This window comes from Rhagoletis zephyria, unplaced genomic scaffold, assembly GCF_001687245.7.
Source record: "Rhagoletis zephyria isolate East Lansing unplaced genomic scaffold, Rhagoletis_zephyria_1.1 Rzeph_scaffold_07043, whole genome shotgun sequence".
Lineage (NCBI taxonomy): Eukaryota > Metazoa > Arthropoda > Insecta > Diptera > Tephritidae > Rhagoletis > Rhagoletis zephyria.
The window spans coordinates 1,156-26,099 of NW_016164126.1; the positions used below are offsets into that span (position 1 = coordinate 1,156).

At 34.7% G+C, this 24,944-nt stretch overlaps 3 long non-coding RNA genes across 3 annotated transcripts; 1 reads left to right on the top strand and 2 right to left on the bottom strand.

The window, feature by feature from the left end:
- Positions 1 to 571: 571 nt before the first annotated feature.
- On the bottom strand, positions 572 to 24,185 carry LOC108373801 (uncharacterized). The gene is made up of 3 exons (XR_001848997.1): positions 24,171 to 24,185; positions 20,389 to 20,394; positions 572 to 4,580 (listed from the first exon to the last, which is right to left on the bottom strand). It is a non-coding gene; the product is annotated as an uncharacterized LOC108373801 (long non-coding RNA).
- On the top strand, positions 6,729 to 19,109 carry LOC108373800 (uncharacterized). The gene is made up of 3 exons (XR_001848996.1): positions 6,729 to 6,950; positions 7,749 to 7,752; positions 19,098 to 19,109. It is a non-coding gene; the product is annotated as an uncharacterized LOC108373800 (long non-coding RNA).
- LOC108373802 (uncharacterized) lies at positions 10,123 to 15,395 on the bottom strand. Its single transcript, XR_001848998.1, has 2 exons — positions 13,599 to 15,395; positions 10,123 to 11,066 (listed from the first exon to the last, which is right to left on the bottom strand). It is a non-coding gene; the product is annotated as an uncharacterized LOC108373802 (long non-coding RNA).
- Positions 24,186 to 24,944: the final 759 nt, after the last annotated feature.

A 24,944-nucleotide genomic window follows, 5' to 3' on the forward strand; every position in this document is an offset into this window, starting at 1 on the left:
TGTATGCGTGCTTGTGTCTGTTTAATGAGTGCAATTTGTGAGATACAATTACGCGATTCTATGCGACTCGTCCATCCACGTCAACGTCTACATACACTATATCAAAACATTCACATTTCAGGCAAATGCGAGTCAACCAACCAGACATCTAAAGAGCTTAGCCAACCGGCGGCGGAAAATGATGAGGATGTTGATGGAGGACGTTAGTTGGGTGAGGTATGTGGCGGGGCCGAAATAGTCGTGCAAATGCGGGCATATCTCGTGAGCGCATTCACTGCAGTTATTTTTGACAAACTCGTTAAACATTTTTGCAAACCTTTATACGTTGATACGCACGTCAATATATAAATACATAGTACATTAGGGTGTCTTACTTTTAATACAACGACAAGTTGTTTCTTCTTTAACAAAGTTTTTCGGTTTGAAATACAACTTGCAGAGGAAGTTTTTCACGGAAAAGTTGAGTTCGTAAAACTTTGTCTACTCAAAATGGTATCAACAGTTAGGAAAGCCTTAATTCAAGAGATTTTCATAAGGTTAGGTAAAGTTAATCTGGCCGGCGGTAAGCTGCACATAGAGCATAAGTCCCCACGTTGTGAGTTAGAGTTCGATTTTAGACGTTGAGAGTAGACATCACAAAGGATGTCAAAGCCTTGTGCGAATTTCAGTAGTAATTTTTGTTCTATCTTTGAGATGCCTTCCATCCTATCAAGATGGAAGAACATTCGTTTTGTAGAAAAAAAATAAATTAATAATTGCAGCGATTGTTAAATTAAATAATTAATTTTTTATATGCCATATAAACACAGAAATTTTTGTTACTCATACGCCATGTATTCCCGCGTTTGATCAATTAAATAAGACACCAATAACAATCGATAATGTGCAAGTGATTGGGCGCACTTGGCGTAGTACTCGACGGAAAAAAATTTGTCGTTTTGATACAAGTTTCTTAAGCCATATACCAGCATTATTTTAAACTTTTGACTGCAGTGATGAATTTATATTGGTTTAGGTTAGTAATGAGTCTCGTGTAATCGGGGCTCACATATTACTCTTGGAAGAAAAGCTCGTTTGTCGGTCCGAACACACTACGCTACACACTAAAGTTTGTTGTGGAGTTTTACTCATAGGCTATACTTGCGCAGGCGGGACCGAAACACTAAAAGGGGTAGCAGTTTCATCTTCTTCTTCTTCAAGACAGGAAGGGCAAATAAGGGTGTTAAGTATTCCAACCGCATCCAGTGTTTCGTGCCTCAAGTAGTCACCACTTAGGTATACCACTTGCTTAATGACTGCTTCCCCCCTCGAAGCCTCCCTGTCATTACTGAGTGCTACAACTGGTTTGGGCTAGGAAATCCGCGACCTTTGGCTTTTGCAACTAAATCAGCAGGTATTCCCGTGTGACCTGTCACTTACGAGTATTTAAAGTAAAACAAGTTCGTTACATTTACTAACATTACAATTTAGATGAGGCCTGCATAGTCTAGTTTAGAAGTACCTAGTTTGAAGGTTAGGTTTGGTCCAAGGCCTCTCACTTTTTTGCATCATATTGTCCCTGTCCTTGAGGACTGCTTGGACATTGAGATCCACGTCTAGTTATCTTTCTCAATAATTTCCATCTCACTCTATACGACACTTACCTTATTTTAAAGCTTTAAGTGGCCTTAACTTAAGTTTGAAAGATTTTTAAAACATTTGGGGTCTACTTCCCAAAACAGCAAAATATTCCCAAAAATTTACGTTTTTTACTACTACAAAAAAAATATAGAAAACGGCAGCACTGGAGAAGGCGTCACTGTTGCACCGAATGTGCTCTGCTGTTCCCTGTTTCTAGTGGCACAACCTGTACAGGTCAGTGCAAATTATTTGTAGGCTTGACAAGTGCTGCTGTACCCTGTAGTGGCTAGGAAGAGTGCTTTGCAATTTCCGGATTTAGCCTGCCGGTTACCCTTTCCACATTCATTACCGTTTGAATTTTTACTATAAAATAAAACAAAAATTTTAAAAGTAGCAGCTTTAATTTAGTGACACATCCTTAAATTCAGAAATGGGTAGAAAGCCCAAAAAAATGAGCTTCGGTAGAAAACAGAAAAATTTGTGAAGCTTACATATGTACCTATGTATATACTTGTCTGCTCGCAGTTTTTCAGTTCAGAGTTGGGCAGCTTGATTTCCGCGTGTCAACATACTCAAAAAAAAAAAAAACATAAGCCGACATACTCTCGCGTAATATTACGAAAACAAAAAATTGACCATAGATGCAGTAAATAGATGCTTTTGAATAAATGCCAATACTTTCCAGTGATCTTATAATATATGTATAGCGACAGTTCCAGGTATAAGGTCCCAATATTGCATACAAGTTTTTGGTAGGCTTTTCAAAAGTTCACACGAGTTTACTTCCAGTACACACGATCTTAACTTGTATTTTACTGCACTTATTTAAGCTTTGTTGAAGAGGATTTGTTCATGAGAGAGTGAGGTCAGCGTCGAAGTCAAAACTTTATATATAGATATATAGATATACTTATATCATCAAAGAAAATTTGTCTCTCAGATTCACTTGCAAGTGCAGTCAAAACTGGATAATTCGAGGTAATGATTGCAGAACCGATTCGAGTTATAGAAATATTCGATATATAGGAGAGCCTCTTAATATTAAAGTTTATTAAAGAAAACACAAAAAAAAAGTAAATACTTAATTACTAAGAAACGTATAAAATTACAACTTAATGTCAATGAATTTATTGTGTATGTATAGTGTTTTCAAAGACTTTATTTGTATAACTGTCGATAGATTAATCGAAAAATTTGTTGAAATATCTATATTGTATGCGAAATTAATCGGTTATCGTAGTTTTTTTATATATTTTCATCGATATGGATATCGTTATGTTGGTACAATATTTGTAGAAGTACATATGTATCGATATATTTGATGATATTTTATCTATCTTATTGTAGATAATGTGCTAACATTACATTAATTTACAAATAGAAACTTCCAAAATATACGAATCTTAATTGAAATATTTATTTGCATTTTTTAAGATTTCATATGCCTGATATCATTAAAGACTTAATTTTTTTCGCAAGAATCAGTGACTCCCTAATAAAAGCAAATATTTTTTAAGTCGCCATTATGCACGAATTTAGGTAAATTTGTTTATTTACAGCGCATGGATAGCGCAATAGTGACTCATAGCGATTAGAGTCGCTACTAAAGCATTCACAAACATACTAAAATGCATCTATACATAAATACATACATATGTACATACATATTTACATGCTGGCGGTTACGATAATACTGCCGCCGTGACTATTACTGCAGCTATTGCTATCAGTATGTATTTAGTACGTACATATGTATGTATGTTTGTTGGACCAGCTGCTATGGTTTCCTGTCGTGCATAGCTCTAAGGCTAGCGAACTGCTTGCGGGGAAAGTAGACTATGCCAATTCACAAAATTCGCGGCTGGCCTGGTTGGGTGGCTGACTTGTTGGTTGGCTGTAACTCTGAGCGGTTGGTTCTTCGTTGGTTTGACTGCCTATCTACCCGTCCACCCGTCTGACCGACTGGCTTGCTGTTTGCTCGATGATTGTTGAATTGCTTTACCTTCGCTTTAGCCAACCTCCTTTGCCACCGCTACAACCATTCACGACCTTACTTCCTTTCAGTCAGATTCAACTAGCTTTGAGCTGCCTTGCTTCCCAACAACAACACCAACAAAACGAAAAATGAAATAGGCCTCTTCTGTTTGCAGTTTGCAGCCTCAAACAGCGCATAAGTTAGCGCGAGCTGTTATGTACATACATACATATATGCATGTTTGTTAACCAGTGACTCTCAGCAGTTCAGGTAACCGAGCGAGGTTAGACAAGTCGACAAGTTTTGTTTGCACAGATGCGTGTATGTGTTGGTGGCGATGTGGGTGGCGGTAGCGGCAGTGTTATGAATGGCAACAACGCTGCCAATTCAGCTTAAGCGCTATGAGAAGCTGCATTCATTACATTTTTGCAGCGCTAGTAGATCGCTAACTAGTGTGTGTGTGTGTGTGTGTGTGGGCACCGGTTGTGGCAGCGTTGTAGGTATTTACGCTTTTTAAATTTTTAATGAAGATGCAACATTGCGAAAGAGCACACTTTCATTTATATTCACGCTGTTTTGAGTCGACAAATGTGCGCAAACAGGGTGCTCATATAAACAAATAACTGTTTTACATCCACTTAGTTTCTTCTTCTTTTTTTTTTTTGTTTTGAGCCATCTAAGTATTCTTGTTCGAATTTCTGTTATAGTGCGTGCGTGTATTTAGTGCGAATAGTTTTTATTGCAGCTTGCTGATGCATACAGCAAAGGTTCGAGGTAAGACGGGAGTAAAACAAAACAAAAATTGTAAATTTCAACAAACAGCTAACAACAAATGTGCCACGCTGCACAAAAAAAAAAAAATACAAAACATTAACAAAAAAGGGTTTACAAGAATTACGCACCCAAACACTGCCACTTTTGCTGCTTTGAGTGGATTTCTTTGTAAACTTTTAAAATTATGTCGTCACTATCCCAGTGGCTCTGCCTTTCTAGCCAGCAAAAGGGCCAACGGGCTTCTCTTTTTTGCTGTAATGTTTTCATTTTGTTTTACCTTGTTTACATTTTTTCTAACACTTCTTTTACCGTTGTCGTTTAAGCACATTTTTGTTAACTTTTTTCTAGCCACCTTGGCATGTAAGGTCAAATTGTGTTTCGTTGTTTGGCGTTTTTTTTTGTTCATTTTTTCAGCAGCTTGTTGACTGTTTTAATTCGTAATTTGGGATTTATAAGCAAGGCGATCTATAGCCTTCTTCTTTCTGTTGCTTATTATGGACTCTTCTGGTTTTATCTTTTTTATAATTTTTTAATGACAATATTATGACAAGCAAGAACATAAAATGAGGCAAGCAAGCGCAAAAATATTTATGTACATATATGTGAGCGCATGAAAGGTATTTCACACTTCTGGTTGATATATGATAGCGTTGTGTCTGCGCCGCCGCCTGTGTCGTTGCCTTCAGAGTTGTTAAGAGACAAGTAACGTGGTCCAAAGGTATGCGGTAACATACATACAAAAAAAAAAAACAAAAAAAAAAATACCGACGAATTGATAACCTACTCCTTTTTGTGAAGTCGGTTATAAATGAAATAAGAAAGCACTAATGGGTCAGACAGGTATGTGCATGTAATTACATGTAATTACTTGATCTTCAAGGCAGGAGATGCAAAGGCAAATGTTACACCCGTTTCTCTTACCNAGGCGATCTATAGCCTTCTTCTTTCTGTTGCTTATTATGGACTCTTCTGGTTTTATCTTTTTTATAATTTTTTAATGACAATATTATGACAAGCAAGAACATAAAATGAGGCAAGCAAGCGCAAAAATATTTATGTACATATATGTGAGCGCATGAAAGGTATTTCACACTTCTGGTTGATATATGATAGCGCTGTGTCTGCGCCGCCGCTTGGATCGTTGCCTTCAGAGTTGTTAAGAGACAAGTAACGTGGTCCAAAGGTATGCGGTAACATACATACAAAAAAAAACAAAAAAAATATTCCGACGAATTGATAAGCTTCTCCTTTTTGTGAAGTTGGTTATAAATGAAATAAAAAAGCACTAATGGGTCAGACAGGTATGTGCATGTAATTACATGTAATTACTTGATCTTCAAGGCAAGAGATGCAAATGAAAATGTTACATCCGTTTCTCTTACTAATGATGAGCATATATGTATTTTTGGTGTAACCAGAATTGTAATAAATGAGCAGCAGAATTGTGCACTCAAAGCTATAAATGTTGTTGTATTTTTCGTTAGGTACTATTTTTAATTATACTTATACATAAGGTTGCCTCACACCGCAGTTCATGCTCGCTTATTTTCATTTCGACGCAGTTCAATGTTGATTATTATACTTTTAGTTAGCCNTAGGTACTATTTTTAATTATACTTATACATAAGGTTGCCTCACACCGCAGCTCATGCTCCCTTATTTTAATTTTGACGCTCTTCAATGTTGATTATTCTACTTTTAGTTAGCTTTGTTTTTTGTTTTTGCTATATTTAATTTTTATACTTTTTCAAAGCAAAAGAAAAAAAAGTTTGAAATAAAATGAGTGATAAAAATTTTGAATATTTTTGTTAAGCCAATTTTCATTTTTCGACTTTCGTAAACTAAATAAGTTCTCTGCACACGAGGTTTGTTTAAAAATATGCGCGTACATATTGTTACTCCCAAAATTGAGCGTACGACTCTTTTTTGTTAATATTCGCAATGTTTTACACGCTAAATTTTTTTTGTTAATTTTGTCTTAAAATGTTGCCTATGTTTTAGCAAATCTCATTTAAATCCAAGAATGATACTGTGTACAAAAATTAAGAAAAATCTGCAAAGTTCCAGCAAAATCGCGAATTTTCGAAAACGAATTTATAAAAAACTAGCTATGCAGTTTTATAGCCCATTAAATTTTAGTTTCATAATATGCAAATTTCAAATGTCTAAAATCTCGCGTTGATTTTTGAGATATTTTTTGCTGACTGTCCTACGCATTTTTTTTTTCACATAAAAAATTCTGAAATTTTTATATAAACTCACATAACGCTGTTTGCAAGTGGATTACCCAAATATGAAAAATAATGTGAAGATGTTATATTTTATTTCTGTGTCCATTTTGTTATAGCGGTTAAAATATTTAGGCCGTTTACAACTATAAAATTATAAAATCTCGTCGGCCAGCTAGACATACGAAAGATATCAATCCCTCCGAATTTGCCTTAAAATGGTTGCAGGGCTACGCCTCGTGAACGTGTAACCTTCTGGCTGGTGTCACAGAGGGTTTTTAATAGTTCCAACTCAAATTCAGTAACCTGGCTTTGATAAAATACCACTTCTCAGTACTGCAGCTAAATGCCTCGTAATTCCCGTGGAAAAATTGTACCAGTTTTTTTTCAATGCACCCTAATATACATGAAAATACATGTAAATTTTGGTTAATGGAAGTAAGAAAAATATATGTAATCCACAAACATATTTTTCTAAAATCAGTTCACACTTCTCATGCAGCCTGCGATCCTTTCGCCCATTTTGCTCTGAGGAGTTTTTTTTTTATGTAATCTGTTTAGATCTTGAAAATTAGTAAATCAGTCGATTCAGCCAAGTAAAAGTGGTTATAGTCAAAAAATATCACTCTTTTCAGCGATGCCACAGAGTCACTGTGTACATTTTACTAAAACCTTTTAAAAAACCCACTTTATTTTAAAGCTGATGATTAGCAAAAAAACGAAATCAATTTTTCAATTCTGAGACTCTATTAAAGTTGCATCAGCTAAACTGTTATTAAAAGATTATTCAACAAAAGCAATACACCAAGTCGAATTGTTTGAAAGCAACTTAAAAAACTAATTTTACTAAAGATTTATTCCTCAAGCGGAGTGAAGTGATTTCATGGTCCCATTTGTGCAATCAAATTAAAAAAATAAAAATAAGGAAACTTAAAAAAAAAATATGTTTCATTCAATTGCAAATTACGCTTTTCAGGCTTGAATAGCCAAGCTGAAGCAAAAGCAGTAGGAAAAAAAAATCAAAAACACAAAAAAAAAAAAAAATCCGCCAGCAGTGGTTGCATTGCATGCTGTGCAGTGTAGGATTATTATAGATTTTCTACTTATATAAATGATAGTAAATTTGTGATGCATGTGCGGCGAAGGAAAAGAAGAGTACCAAAGGAAGTAAACAAGTGAGCAAGAGAAGAAGAAGAAGAAAAAAGTCTTAAAGTTGAGAAGCTGCCTTGGTGAACGCAATGATGAAAATGGAATTTCCATTTTGCATTGGCGCTGCAGCCGCACTGTACTGTGAAAAAAAGAAAAAAACAAAAAAAAGTTATACAAAAAGGAAAACAACATTGTAGCCACATTCATTCATTTTTTCAATCATTTTTTTTCACTCACTTTTCATCACTCAACCAACAACGCTTCTCATCATGATCATTTAGTTGCAGTTACACTGCAATTTCCATTAAAAGCGAAAAGGAAAATGTCTATCAATACGGAAAGTGTTATACACTTCATTTACTTTATTCACTTATTGGTTGGCTCTTATTTAGCCTTCTTCGACGTATGTGTGTATGTATATGTATTTAGCTGTTGCTGCAATCACTCTGCCAGCTTCCTATTTGCATTATTCTTCCTTTGCTGCTGCTACCCTTTACTTCTTCGTCTTTATTTGGTCTCTTGCAGCACTATTGGCCTTAATAATGGCATAAAGCGGTAGCGAAGAGTTGATACATATACAGTAGCGGTCAATGCATGATCGGTATATTATGATATATGATATTTTTTATAAAAATATGGTGCTTTCACAAAAACTATATAAATCAGTAAAAAAAAACTATATAATCAGCTTAGTAAAATTCTAAAAATTTTTATATAAATTTCGAGCTTTTCAACCAGAATTTTTAGAAATTTTTCGGGTATGCAGCTAATAAGCTTATAAAATACAAGTTCAAGTTTTGAGCGGCTAAAAAATCGCATTGATTTTTAATAGTTTTTTTTTGTTGACAGCGTTTTGCACTTTTTTCCTAAACTATTGTGGAAAAGCAACAACAACTTGAAAAAATGGTAGAAGTGATAATTATTTCGGAAATCACCACTTTTCTTCTCAGACTTCTTCCCGCGGGAAGGAAAATATGGTGATTTCCGAAATAGCTATCACTTCTACCATTTTTTCAAATAGTTGTTGCTGTTCCACAATAGTTGTTCATTAAAAAAGGCTCAATAAGAATTGTCGAAAAAAAATATTAAAAATCAATTAGATTTTTTAGCCACTCAAAGCTTGCACTAGTTTTACTAGAATTTTATAGGCTTGCTAGCTGCATACCCAAAAAATTTCTAAAAATTCTGGTTGAAAAGTTCGAAATTTACAAAAAAAATTTGTGGAATTTTTTTAAGTTCTGTATAAAGTTTGAAAGTGTGATTTATAAAGTTTTTGTTAAAGCATGAACCATGTTTTTATACAAAAATATCAAAAAAAAATTTGAGCTTGAAAAATATTTTAAATATTAAAAACGAAATACCATTCATTCATTTTCGACCGCCACTGTAAGTAGAGCACTGCGAGCAGGCCAGCTTTGGTGTGTTGCTTTTCCGGCATAATTTTCTATAAAATTTTCAACTACAATTTCCACTTCCTTTGGTGTGTATGTATGTACGAGTACTTCACATTTCTCCTACGCACACACACACACACACACACATTCAGTCAAAAGCATATGTACAATTCTGCAAGATATGCAGGCAGGCAGCTTCTGTTCGGCAGCTTCTAAAGCATTATAAAATTTTTAATTATTAATTTATCGTTACTCTATGACCGAAGTGGCTTTTCTGTGCGTTTGTATGCATGGCCGTCCGTAAGATTCTGGTGATATATGTATGTATGCATGTGTGTATATTGCACCCTTGGGCTATTGCAAGCCAAAATTGACCGACGTTAAATTTAATTACACAATAACATTAACACAGCAACTTTATTATCGAGTTTGTGAAGCGTCAGGATATACATACATAAGTACTTGTATAAGTTTTTATACATATATGTATGCAATTAGCCAATTTTGCAGACTTAATTTCCAGGAAATACGTTATACATACATATGTATGTGTGTGTTTGGTGGGNTTGTGAAGCGTCAGGATATACATACATAAGTACTTGTATAAGTTTTTATATATATATGTATGCAATTAGCCAATTTTGCAGACTTAATTTCCAGGAAATACGTTATATGTATGTGTGTGTGTGTTTGGTTGACTCTTGAAGAAAGAGAAAGTTTACATTTTCTATATGGGTAACACAGTGCAACACTCAAAAATTTATCCCAGTGAGAACAATCGCATTCATTTAGGGGGAGGGATCGAAATATGAAGGGTTCCACAAAACGGGGAAAAAGTCGATTCCCATCACCTCGAAATTTTTGAAATTTGTTGCACTGTGTAAATAAAAACTTTAGATATTTGTAATTTTTTGCACAAAATAAATTTATTGTCGTTCCTTTGTTGCTCATACGCCATGGTGTTCCTCACATCGAGGATCAGTTTTTTTTTTAATTTACTTGAGGAGGCAGTCGGTTCGATGGGTGGGTGAACGATAAGGCTTTCTGTAGTCAACATGCTGTGGCCGGCAGAGTGAGGAGGCTTTGTAGTGGAGGTTTTTTTTCAAGGAAAGGACGAGTCTGTGACTTCAATGCAGAGGTCTTTTCGTGTGCGCTTCGACTTGAATCCATAGGAGAATATTTCTGATAGCGAAACACATTTTTATGGAGGTATCTCAAGGCAGAGGTTTTTAAAGGTCGGCTTGGAATCCTGCAAGAACTGAGGAATGCCATTGATCAGGAAGTCGGGGGGAATTCATGCAGACCTGCTGGCAAAGATTGCGGAGAACTTCAAGTAATACCTCAAATGGAAATTATTTATGAAACTTAATCGAAAAAAATCCTTTGAATTAAGAAACACATTTTTTCCATATTTTTTGCCATTTTGAATCCAAAATTTTTAGTGATTTTGCGTATTTTACATTTCAAGAACCTACGGCAGTTTGTTAGACCATTAAGGACTTTTCAAATATTTTTAGTATTTTCGGCAGTTTTCAGAACTTTTTCCGTAGTTTTTTTGGGTTCTACGCAAATATTCAAGATGTGTCAGATTTTTTCCGGTATATTTTGCAAGTTTTGTAGGGATTTTTTCGTTTCTTCTCGAAACTTTTCGAAATCTTTAACAACTTTTGGAATTTTTTTTCGGAAATGTTAGCGATTTTATTTTGTGAGGATCTTCCAGGAGTTTTCAAAATATTTTCGTTAACTTCCTCGTTTTAATTTAATAGTGTAATTGACTTTTGTACCACGATTTCATTTTGCTTTTCAAAATTTTTTGGATATTTTTGGGACTTTTCCGACCTCTTGAAAATTTTGTGTGTATTTGTTACAGAGTTCTGTTCCATTTATTAACCACTTAGAAAGCTTTTTATTTATTTAATTTTTTTGCTTGTTTTTAGAATTTTCCAAAAAGTTTTGGGTGTTTTTCAGTACTTTGAGAGACATTTTTTGCAGTTTTTTCGGAGCTTTGGTACTCTTTTAAATTCCCAGGATTTTTTTCGAAAACCGCAATTTTCGTAGCTTTTCTGGATACGTTCGCGATTTACTTTCTGAACGTCTTCGGGATTTTTTGAAATTTCTTGTGATATTTTCGGAACTGTTCGGGGCTTTTAGGAAATTTTCGAGTGCAAATGCAGGTACTTGACTATCTAAGAATGCTTGAAAAATAATATGTAAAAAAGAGCCGTCACTCTTGGCTTGTTTTATTTTTTTTACAGAATGCATACTTGGAAGTGGCTCAGAAAGAAGATCTTAATTTCGTAGGATATTCTTTTTTAAAGGTTTAAAGATCATAAAATATCACATTACTTGTCTAATTTACTGCTTATTTGTAGTGAAGAAATATTATCCATTTTGCTCAATAACTGCAAGAGTGTCATAATAAAAAAACAAACTCGATAAAAACGCCTTTTATGTTTGCAGTGTACATACACTTCCATAGCAAAAATAAAATAAGTAAATATAATAAATGTTGCTTTTTTATCAAGAATATAAGAAAAGAAATGCAACTCTGTTTGATTTAACTCGCTCGTACATTTTCAATTCACTGAACAAGAAATTCAAAGCTTGCTACGGCAGAAATTAAAATTCAGAAACAATTACTGCTATTACCTAAACCTCGCAAAACGTACTAAACTCATTTCCGAAAAATTGAATTGTTCCATTGTCAAAAACCAAAAAAAAAATCAAAATCAAGTTATTGTATTGTGCATTAACAAATACCAAGTCTGAGCCTTCAGCTACACAGGATATGGGCAAAAAAAAAAAACTAGATTTGAAATGTTGTAGGCAGGTTCTTTACTCAGAAGGGATTAATAATCAAAGCTCTGCACTTTCATTCCTCTTTTTTAATTTGGAATGATTTGTGCTGGCTGTAATTTCCGCCCAACTAGCTGCTTTGAACCAGTGAAGCAGCTTAATCGACCTTGAAATTGCCGAGCTGATAAGCGTGCTCATTCATCCATGGATTTTTGAGTTAAAAATTGCCACTTTTCGTTTAGCAGCAAAAATGAGCATTTTTCTTTTATTTTCAAGCTTTTTTTTCGTTTGCGAGCAAACGCTTGTATTTTAATAATGCCTATACAAGAGTAGTCTTACGAACCGTTGCATGTTTAGGCACAATTCATACCAATGTATGTATGTACTTCTCTACACTTTCGCCAAATATAGGTAGGTGTAGGTATATACATATATATATTTACGTGTGGTGTAGTCTTACATATCCAGTGAACTCAACGCTGTATGCTTCCGTACACTTTTGCCAAATATTTAGCATTGCCCTATTTTTTTTTCTAATTCACAATCATTTTTGTTTTTGCTTCACTTCTACATGTTTATAATGGATTGGTTATATTCGTGTCTTATTGTCTGCACTTATGTACGTACCTACATATATATGGCTGCAGACTACACTCAATTTACTGCTACCGGAGATTAGCATTGCCATCAACAGGCTGGCGTGAAGTTTTCCTTGGACATTACCAATGGCATTGTTTTTATTCCTGCTGCATTTGAAATATCAATTTCCGTAATAGAATAGGTTTTCTAGTTTATATTTGTTTTAACTAGTTTTGTTGTACTTAATTTAAAATTTTGTTTGCAAACAGTTGACATAGACCATTGCTGGAAATGTACGAAATTATTTGGGAAAGTCTATTTAATCGGTTATCTTTGTACAATCTATAAAGCACAGGGAAAGTTGTGCCCAGGATGGTGTTGCACGCTGAGTTTCCAGTTCCACTGAAAGAGAACAATAAACACCCTGCTGCTTAGTGGTTCAAAACTGGCATTTAGTGTTCGTAATTCACTGGAGCCTTCATTTTTATGAAAGCTTACAATATTTGCAAGAGCCCAGTTAAGCCTGATTTCTGAATTTTTATTTGATTATATTAAATTTTTTGTGCAAAATGCAGAAAAAGTAACAATTTTGAAGAAAATGTACTCTCCTGTTCCAGTTAATAAATGTTACATAACAAAAACTAGTTGAAAACAATTGTACGGTTCTCGCAAAACAAAAAAAAATACACAAAAAAAATTTTGAAATGTTATAAAAAATGTTCATCAAACTAAATATTTTTTTGTTTGCTTTTTAGTAAAAATTGGTTGAAAAATGAAGGTTTCGGTGGATTATGAACATTAAATTCCAAATTTTGAGCCACTGTGTGCTGGCTTCGTCGTGCAGTATGAATTATCGTAAACGCATTTTGGTAGCAAGGGATGGCGAAGTCCTTGAAAAGGATTTTGCTTCATTTTTTCGCTACAGCGGGGGAATTTGTACAATTAAATAATACAATTAACTGTAAGTATTTGATTTAAATTAAGATATGGGTAAGGTAATTTTATCATACGAGTTGTATGTACGTATTCTCAAATCATTTTGAAAAAAAATGTCCTTTATTTTACGTTGGTTAATTTGGTCACCGTAAAAATGCCCAACTTGGCTTACTACTCTACGCGGGGGCAGAGCAATAGAAACTTGTAAGCAAAAGCTCACACCAAAGTAAGTTACGCAGAAAAAAATATATAAAACATTCTCACAATGACTAAACTTTAATTCAAAATCAACTACACAAACATAGATTTTCCCCAACAGAATTTAATTCCTTCCAATTTATTTCGGAATGAAATTTGCAGAATTTTCTCGCTTACTTACTCAACAATTTTATGCACAAAAATGTGCTTACCTGCTCGTATGTGTTGCCAAAAGTTTTCAAGCATTTTATAATCATCTAAATATTTATTTTAGTACGAAATACCCTTTGGAGTTGCCATTCTCAATTTATGTTTAAATGAGAAGCAGAAACACTGTCCACACCGTTGACAATAAAACGGACTGAGTGTGCCGACAGCTCTCTGTCCTTCGCAGATAGTTGAGTTTTACTTGTTTGTTGTTATTTGCTTTGAAACGATCTAAAGTTTCCTGCAACTTTGCGTATAACATTTAATTATCCAAAACTGAAATTATCTTTTGAATATTGAAATACCAAAGTCGCCGAATTTACTTCAAACAATTTTTTTTTGTTTTTATTATAAATTTGTACTTAACTCTTTAGTAGAAGACTAGTTGAACGAAAATCGACGAAATTTGTGGCAAGTTTAACTTTGTGGCAAGTTTGACAGCAATATTCATAATTTATGAAAACTGTCGAATTTGTAAGTTGTGTTACAAATATTGTGCATACTCGCAAAACGTATGTATGTATGTGTGTACACTAAGTGGAAAGTGAAACCATGCTAAAATAGTTGGGTTAAAAAATGCTATAACTCTTACTTAAAGCTTAATTGTAGTATTATTTTGTTGTACAAAAAATTAATCGCTTAGAAAAAGAAAAAAATAACAAATTTGGAGCAGAGAATCAAAGTTCATGAAGAGCACGTATGTACGTATATTGATAGAAAATTTTACGATAATAGCAACTTTTCTCAAACTGTAGAAAAACTCGAAGCACTATTAATTGTAGCTTTTCTTTAAAATTGTTCTTATTTTAGAAATTGTCAAAGTCCTTTGCAAATATTATCCTTCAAAATTTTTAATTTTGAGTGCATTTCAAAGAATCTTAGTTGAATTTAAATCTTATGAATAAATACATATAAGGGTATTAGAGAATACCAATTTCAAAGGACACTTCTAAGTTTCTTTAATTAGTGCTTAGACATTTGTTTCTTATTTCAAGAACAACATATATATAATAAAGAATATTTTGGATAAAACATAATTGGATAAATGTAAAATCGATACAAAATTTAAATTATTCAAAGGCATTTTTTATTTAATATAATCTTTGGAATACCGAGGCTAGAAGCTCAATTTAAGTAAGCCATGTCAAATACTAAAACACTGGGGGTTTTTAATATTATGGAGGCATTTAAAAAAAAAAAAAGTGGAAAATAATTTGATAAAAACATGAACTTACCCCTCTATTCTAACATAGTCACAAAACTTAGCAACAGTGATGCGATTTCTAGTTTGACACAAAATGTGCCGCGAAAAGTCGATTTTAATTGCTAGAAAAATGCACAAAAACTTTAAAATTTGCAGCAAACTTTGAGGCGCAGTGATGAGCTAACGTTTGTGCGATGTGAAAACACACTTAAGGCCAGTATGCAGCTATCAAGAAAACGGCCAAGAAAAAAATTCCATTATTTCGTGTGTGTGTGTGTACAAGGAATTTTGATATCTGATGCTTCACAGCATGTTGCCTCACTCTTTCCTCAAGAAGTAATGGAACATGGGTTGCCTTGTGCTCTTTTTCCACAAAAAACTTTAGAAAATGTAGAAGAAATTGTAGTAAATTTCTTAAAAACTGTGTACTGCCTCAAGAAAATTTTACACAGGAAAATTTCTTTGCCATTTCTTGTACGTCATTTTACATATATGGAGTTTTGGCTCTTCTTGAGAGTTGCATACTGGCCTTAAAAGTGCAGTGTTTAGGAACGACTTGGGAGCAAAAGTGAAGTGATTATCGAAGTGCCGACTTTCAAGCATAATAAGGGGTGTGGGGCTTTTCGGATACTTTTTTTATCAGCTGATTGGTTAATCGATTCATTTTTTATCACAATAAAAGTAATTTTTAACCTTAATAATTTATAATTTATTATCTTCCTGTGGAAATTTAGTGGTGGAATATCTTTAAAATCACAATATCACAAACGTAGGGGCAAGCCAATAAAAAATACAGTTCACTAAAACTAAGACTAAAATATAATTTATCGATTCACAGCAACAACGTCATTACCATATTCACTTAAGTAAATGTTTCCTTTTAGCTGTTAAATTGAAGATTTATGAAAACTATACCATAATTATTATTTTCGTCAAATATTTACTAATTAATTATGAAGCTTTACCCAATAATTCATTTCTGCGCACATGTGAAAAAATGATTTCTTCCATATAACGGCAAGAGATAGTTTATTTCGGTTAAATCAATCAATTATTTCGAAGACATATTTTTTTTATTTTGGAGATAAATCTAATTTGTGGAAAGTGAAGTAAAATGAAGTGCCGAAGGGAAGGCATCCAAAATGAAGTGAAAAACTTCAATTGAAGTGACAGCGGCAGCACTGTGACTTTGTTGCTGTTAGTAACTTAATGTTCATCATACGCCTTGTCAGACCAAATAAATATTGTGCTTCAATGGCAAATTTTCTGGACTTATGCACACAAATTATAATAAAGTATTTGAAAAAATATCGGTTTGCAGCCTTTTAATGTACTACATCCTCGCAAATACACTGTACTTTTTCATTTAATTAATTTTTTCTATGTCCTTGAGAGAACTTCTGTCGTCCTATTAAAAATTTCAGCAAGCAGATTTAGATTTAAGACCTCAACTAAAAGTCGGCATGGATTGTCGTTAACCTGCGGCCATAAAACTTCAAATATATGTCATTTAGGCTAAACATCACAACTATAGAGCATATCTAATCCAATGGCTAAACCGTTTTTTAGTCCCATTTGACAATGTGTTTCACTTAATTGACGGCACATGCCATTGAATTTTACACAGTTAAAACCAGCATATAGACATACAAAGGAAAAGTTTTATAAGCATTTGAATTTCCAGAAATTTTCCCATCGATATACCGGTTGCACAATACAATGTTGGTATTAAATGAACAATTTTTCCAGCTTGTTCATCGGAATTTAAAGAATACAGCAAATAATCATTCACAACGCACGTCCATTTTAGAATCAATTTATAATAAAAATAATCTTTCTTTTGACACTTCCACATAAAAAATATTTACTTTCACATAAAAGTGCATCCATACATACCTACATATATATCTTATATGCGTATAATGAAAAGTAACATGAGCTGCTAAAACTCATAGGCAGCTAGTTTTTCGCATGGTAAAACCATTGAGAGGCAGTCTGACGTTTGTCAGCAATATAATTAAAAAATTCAAAACTCAAACTCACGCACACATTCTCATTTTCAATCTCAAACTGCAACAATTGTCAACAATTTCATTTTTTTAATTTCAATTTTATATGATTTAAAATGCTTGCAAACCCCAAAAAAAAAGTAATGGCCCACGAATTGAGAGAATGAATTTACCTTGTAATATTTTTATCATGGTTTTTCGGATATTTCAAAATTACTACATTTGCTTGCTAATGGCATGGTGAATGTTCAAGGCAATGCGTTAAATACATACGCAGGAATATCTTGCAGTTCTAATTTATTTAGAAGCATAGACAACGAAGAGCGGCAGTAAATTTCTCAAGAGAGTGTAACAAAAAAGATAACGAAGTACATACATACATACTTCCCTCAGTTAACAAAAATTATAACAAAGAATAGATACCATTATGTTAGCTTGATCTCAGACTCTGTGAAAACTCATCCCGATGCCGCGTCCTGAGTTGATATCTTATAGCAAATCTTTACTATAGGTGATTCAATACTCTGCTATTAACTGTAACATAGCCAGTGGCTTATGGAATGAAGGTTCTGTCCTGTTTGCTATATTCTGAACTTGACCAATAACGTTGAGCTTAGATTTTCATATATGTACTATAGTTTCGCTTTAAAGAGCTACATAATAGCCCAAGTAAGGGTCATAGCACTACCGGTCCCTTGCCTGCGCTTTTCCTGTTCAAAATATCTGAAACCTCATTTTATTTGTAACCAATGTCACTGGGGATCCTTATGAAATAAACACTGTTCACTGTTCCGATGTCTGTCAAAAGTGCGTTCACATTGTCCAGTAGAGCTTAGATGGGTTTTTTATGTTATTATGTTTGTATCAGCTTGGAGAGAAGACTTATCCTTTACCTTAGACTCTGCCTAACTTAGAAAGTTCGCTTGAGGATACATTAACGATTGATGGTTATTACAAGGAGGGGAGATGACTTACACAAAGCAAAAAGTGGTAGAACTTGTGGCTTACTACTCAGGTCTAGTGATTCGTATAGGCTCAGTTTTATGGATAAAGATTCATAAGTTGGCATTGTACATATTTGGATCTTCTAGGCCAACCAGTGTTAACTAGCCTAAAATTTGCAATAGACTGGTCACTAAGAACTTTCACACAATAGCCACCAGGCATTCGGTGATGGAGCCTTGACTCGGCTATATCCCGCGGAAACTATGTACCACGATATGCAATTCAATAGTAACACATTTAGCGGTGGCATTTTCCGAGGGGACTGGCTTAACATAGTGGGATTACCAAAACCAGAATTTCCCTCTCCCAGTTCAATATAAAATACACCCAAGTGAAAAATCTGAGAAAAGGTTTAAAGTTGAATTGGGCAGCTAAAAGGAGGCTGGAAGCAGACAATATTAGAAAAGATTTTACGGCCACATACGCAGAAGTATACCGAAATGACGAACTAAATGCCACATTAATCTTCGTGTGAAAAACGCACATACCATAATTAGTGCAGTCTATGTGGTCCTGGGCTCCAAATCATACCCCAATAGAGGAACGAAGAGCTTGAAAAACTGGCAAGGAAACCAGCAGCTATCGGTGTAAAAGGAACAAAACCCTAACTTTTCGTAGCAGAGAAAAATCTGGAGCAGAAGAGCGGCCGTGTAGAAGAGTTTATGGGCGAAATCACACGAATATTAAGGAGGCAAGCTTAAAATATATAACAGATACACTGACAGCCACGAACTTAAATAAACAGCCTGTAGATCAATTCAGACGACTCTTACCTGGACTTCCTAACAGCGACAGTAATGCCATTTTCTCCCCTGCTAAGGTTCGTTGCGATCGATAAAACTACTGGGTTTCATTAGGGACTTAGGGCTAAACAAGGTTTTGTGATGAGTTTTTAGTGTGAAAAGATCCAAGATCGCAGTGCATAATTTCTATTTTGTCTATCTAACTTCCGAATGTTAAGTTAGAGTTCAAAATTTTGCACAAACTCCCACTAGACTGGCGCATTTATTGTTGTTTTTGGAGGAGCTTTACATTTATCTCTGCTTATACAGGTCCTTTAATTAGAAACTAAGCATTCTCATATAACCTCGCTTTGAAATTCAGAATTCTGTTTGAGATACATTATTTCCATGACTTTCGTGGCAATAAATTTGTAAAATTGTTATCTAGTAGAACACAGAACTAAGGTATACCATTCATTCACCGGTTGGACATTAACAACGGTCAAAACATGAAGAAAAATTATAGTGTTACTGTATGAGCAAAACGACCTTGCGTGTTCCATAGAAAGCTACAAAGTCTGCAATTATTTACTCGAACCTTAGTTGCTTTGAGTAATTAATTTTTCATAAATTTTACCACTAATCACTCTCATGGCTCACTTGTCACATTCTCATGGCCTTCTAGCACTGAAAAGGATAGAAATGAAATAAAAGTTGAAGGCCAAATCGAAAGCACCAAATAGAGCGCAATATGCCGAATGCCAAACATACAAACCTACATACCTATATACAAAAGTACACAGCCATCTACTTGTATTTAGAAAACCATGAATGGCTGTGTGAGGACACAATCAGCGAATTGTCGTTGTATGTGTGTGTATGTGTGCGCCATCCTCAAAGCGCTATAATCCTTTTCTTTGATTCTCATATACAATATAGGTGCTGGCTGTGCCATGTATGTACATACATATGTGTGCGTGAGTGTGAATGAGGGTATTATTACTTACTGCTTGTAAGTCCCTGACATTTCATGTCATAACTTAATACAACTAAGTCACATGACAAATGTCAATAATATGTGATTACTACAACAACAAAAAAAAAACTGCAATAAGCGCTTCTTCATAAGGTTTTGAAAGATAATAAGAAAAGAGCGCACTGAGTACTGATTTTTTTTTTGTGTCGTAAATTGAGAAAGAATTTTTTGCTGTTTTTTTTTGGTTTGACTGCTCTTGCTGCTGCTGGTGTTGCCACTGTCAATGGCACATGCTGCCACATACCAACAGCTACAATGTACATATAGTTACGTACATAGATGCACACGATTCGTTATCAGCGCCCAGCACTAAGCGCTTGCATGCATTGCGATTGTGCACTCTGCTCTCTACCCTTTGCTGCCATTTGTGCAATCTTTGCACTTTGCGCACTCTGCAGTACATACATAAGTACCCAGTAACCAACTAACCAAGTACGAACCGCCAACCGCCGACCCACATTTAATATCTCCTGTGCGCCAACTGAAACGTAGCCACTTATTGAGTCTAACAAATTCCATTTCCTATTTGTTGCTATCTATGCCAACACACACACACACATATCTGCAACACATATCAAATGTGTTCGACAATTGTTGAAGATTGAAAAATGTGTGTGTGTGTGTGTGTGTGTGTGTGGGAGTGAAGAGCACGAAAAATCGAAAATAAATTGCGCACTCAGTCCCAACTAACTAAATAACCAATCTATTGTAGGTGCATACATACATACATACGTACATATGTATGTATGTATACAGTGGCGTGCAAGCAACACTTTGGCTTGCATTCAGAATGACCATCGACTTTCCGCCCACAATTCGATTGTGGATTTCTATTATTTCGCATAGCGAGAATCGTAGCGCTTCGTTATAAAATTGTTACGTATACGCCGTGGTGTGGCATGAAGTGTGACATTGCCAGTGGGTACTCGCCACAAGGCAAGCGTAACAAAAAGTGTACAAATACATATGTATGTGTGTTTTTGCGCTTTTGTGCAAGTATTAGCGTTTAAATGAATATATCACAGTGCGAGTGTTAATGTAATTTGAGTGCATGGATGTGTGTGTATGTCTGCTTGTGTGAATTTGTGCGGAAATTTGCCAAGTGTCAACTGCATTTTTATCTTTACGTGTTCAATAAAGTGGCAAAATCTACTTTGTCCAACTCGAGCGGAGTGAAAGCGCAAAAACAAAATAGTACAAAAACGATGTTTAAAACTAGTTGTAGCTAATAAGAAAGTCAAAAAATGAACTTTTACAAATGGTTACGAGAAATTAAATGAGACCACAACCAAACGGTCAAAAAAGGCGTCCTTCACAGTCAACGATTGAACAGTGGACGATAGGCGTGAAGCACTGTGAATTTAATTTCCCTAAAAAAACCTTTTAAATTGTCCCAACATGTATGTATGTACTTATAGCCGGAAATATAAGAGCTTATAAAGCCTTCTTAGGTTCCCTAAAAGTCCGGAGAGATTCTGAAAAATCTGGGTAGTTACCGAAAATTATAAAATGCCCCAAAAAACTCCTGGTACGTTGCCCAAACACTAAAAAACATCCTAAAAATGAAACAATTAAGGAAAAAAATTAACCATACAAAATATTTGAACCAACGCTAGCTATCGTCAATTGATTTTTTTTATGTAGCCCATTAAAGAAGAACTGCCAAGAGAGTTAGATATTTGTTATATAACACTCTTGGCTTAAGACGTACACTTTTTTCTGCAATTCTTGGAAGAAAGGAATATACATACATATGTACCTATAAAATAAGGGCCAGTTTCACAGTGCGTAGCTAAATCAGAATCGACAGTTAACTAAAGATTTTCAGGCAGTAGTTAACTGCCGATTCTAAGTTAACTACGCATTGTGAAATTGGCCCTAAGAAACATTTCTCTTTTTATGTATATCCATAACAGCACTAGTTAGAACGACAAAGGTGACATTTGTTATCGATAACAGTACCAATAACGAAAATGATCGGCCTACCCAAGACAGTCGGGTCTACTTAACCGTTATATCTGGCCAAGGACTGTCACTCCTGCATCGGGCCCCAAAACTTCTATAACGAAAAAAGTAAAATAAAAAATAATAAACAAACTGGGATTGAAAGTAACAGTTACTTTTGAAAATTTAATTCGAGAAATCAGACAGAAAGAATTTTTCTATATGATATTTGGATATAGCAGTGTGATGCGTGTTAGCTAAGTAATATGAATTTTAAATGCTTTAAATCTTTTTAATTTTTTTTTGCAAAAAAGTAAACAAGTAGTCGGTTTTTTGGACCGACACTTTTTCAGTCAAAAATAACAATTAAAGTTTTATTTAATTTTTTTCAGTCTAAAATAACAGTTAAAATATAGTTTTAGTTTTTTCGATCAATAAAAGTGGAAATCTAACTTTTATTTTTCGATAACCGCTATTTCGTCTGCTTGTATTTTTATGCGAAGATGTTTTTCGTGGTTAAATACACTGGGAGGTTGGCCATTGCCTGCCGAGGGGCAATTGCTATTAGAAAACATTTTTGTTTTTTAATCTTTGATGTTGGTGGGAAGCTGGGTTCGAAACCAGGCCCAATTGTTTATCTACTTTTTGGAAAAAAAACCACAAGTTACGGTCTTTGTTTTTTTAATAAACAGTCGAAGTTTTACCGTTGATGCTGGTAAAGTTCACATTCTATCCTCTCCAAGTATCCGCGTTACACATGAACGGGGTCATGGATCTTAATTTGTAGAACTCTTGTGTCCTTCACGACTGTCCTTTTACTAATAATAAAAAATAGTATAGCTAAACGAAACGCCCACTGTGCCAGAGTAGTGTGACGCTCGACTGCACCGGTTGTGCATGCTCAAATAATATTCGACTGTTGCGCCAACAAATGGACAGCCAAGTGTTGGCGTAGCATAATGAATGAGCTTTTTAATTTTATTTTCTTCCTCAACTTCAAGTTCTTTTTTGTTTGAGTTTTTTTTTTTCAAACTGCCACAAACGCAGGAAATGATGTGCGGCTGCATTTGGCATTGCCCTGCTACGTACATGCACTCTAGATTTCATTTAACAATCGTAATAAGTTTTAAATGTGTTCAACCGCACGTTACACGCACACCAAGAAACTTGTAACACATATGTATGTATGGTGGTATGGTAAAAACTAACCTACACTGCCACGCTTTCAACCGCCCTCTTCACTTTGCTCTGCTCAGCTAAGTGTATGTATTTAGCTCCAAAAGGTGAAAACTTTTGCACAATTTAGCAGTTGACAGCACCCGCGGGACTCTTACTTAGCGTTGGCAAAAGTGCGTTTGTATGTACATTGTACATACATACATATAACCGAATATGATTGGGTGAAGGTGAGTGAATAAGTTTGCTCTACATTGTATTTGATGCGTGTGTATACTGGTGAATACTGAATACTTTGTATGCATTTATACATACTTACATATGTACTTGTGGGCTAAAGCTAACATATTTAAGCGTCTGACAAATTACAATTGCAATAAATTTAAAATTAAAATTGATCAATATTTCATGGCACAGACATGCGATAACACTGGTCTACAAATTTCAACTTTTTTTCTGCGAATAAGACGGGACCTGGTGTTTCTGAACGGATTTTTCGTGCTGAACACGAATCCGGGGTCAAAAATGTCCCATCACGTCACGTTTTCGAGAAAAAAGGGGTTGAAACCCCTAAAAACAGCGTTTTTGGCCATTTTCGAAAAATTATAGAGCTGAACCCTGACGTGGTACAAATTTTGCATATATCAGAAATTAAAGGCTAAACCGTGCCCTTTCGAATGAGCCCTATGCCGAATTGATCGCGTGCACCCTTAAAGCAGGGGGTGTATTTGTGTTTAGGGGTGCAGGAAAAATTGATCACAGAAAGAATTTAATCTTAAACGATCATAGAAAATTAATAATGCCAAGGTTTTAACTATATTAAAAGTCGCTGATTACGAATCTGCAGTTAGATTTTAAAAATTTAAGATACTGAAATGGTTTTGGATTAAAAATTGTCGCACTCCCTAGACACAAATACACCCCCTGCTAAGGGTGCATCGCGATCAATTCGGCATAGGGCTCATTCGAAAGGGCACGTTTAGCCTTTAATTTCTGAATATACAAAATTTGTAGCACGTCAGGGTTCAGCTCTACAATTTTTCAAAAATGGCCAAAAACGCTGTTTTTAGGGGTTTCAACCCCTTTTTTCTCGAAAACGTGACGTGATGGGAAGTTTTGGACCCCAGATTCGTGTTCAGCACGAAAAATCCGTTCGGAAACACCAGGTCCCGTCTTATTCGCAAAACCCTTGTAGACCAGTGTAATCAATACATTCACACACACACACACAAGGGCACAGCAAACACACTTGAAAACGGAGATGTGTAAGTACGTATATTAAAGTGGTCCAAAAATGTACGTAAAAAAAATAAGGTCGCATTTTTAACCCCCTAGGATTGTCCTATACCGACAAAAAATATACCCCTGTTTTTTTATTTTGAAATAAAAAAAAATTTAGGGGGAAAAAACAACTTTTCGTAGAATTAGTGTAGAATTCTTGCAAATCAATATTTTTCTATCGGAAAACTTTGCTTATCTTCAGGAGATTCCCAGTAATAATACCCAATTGTTGCTTTAACCGTTATTTCTTGGTAACTATATTTTTTAGGTCCTAGAAAATGCAATGGGGGGGACCAATAAAAAATCTTTAATCATAAAAAATTTTTAAATAAACAATTTAATATTAATATTTGAAGTCTTCTGAAGAGAACCACAGTTTTACGATTGAAAAATATTGATTTTCAAGAGTTTTATACCATTTTTACGAAAATTTGTTTTTCCCCATATAAAATACATGGAAAACTTTGAGCACTGTGAGCACTCCCTAAATATTTTTTTTTTCAAAATAAAAAAATAGGGGTATATGTATATATGTATTTACTTTCGGTTCAGAACAATCCTAGGGGATGGCGGCATTAAAATTCCACTCTAATGTACATACGTACGTACATAGGTATGCCTGCATGTTCAAGTGTGCAAAACAGGAGAAAATCACGCACTCAAATTAATTTGCTTAAGGTTGTAAATCCGTTCGGAAAGACTTTGCTTGAG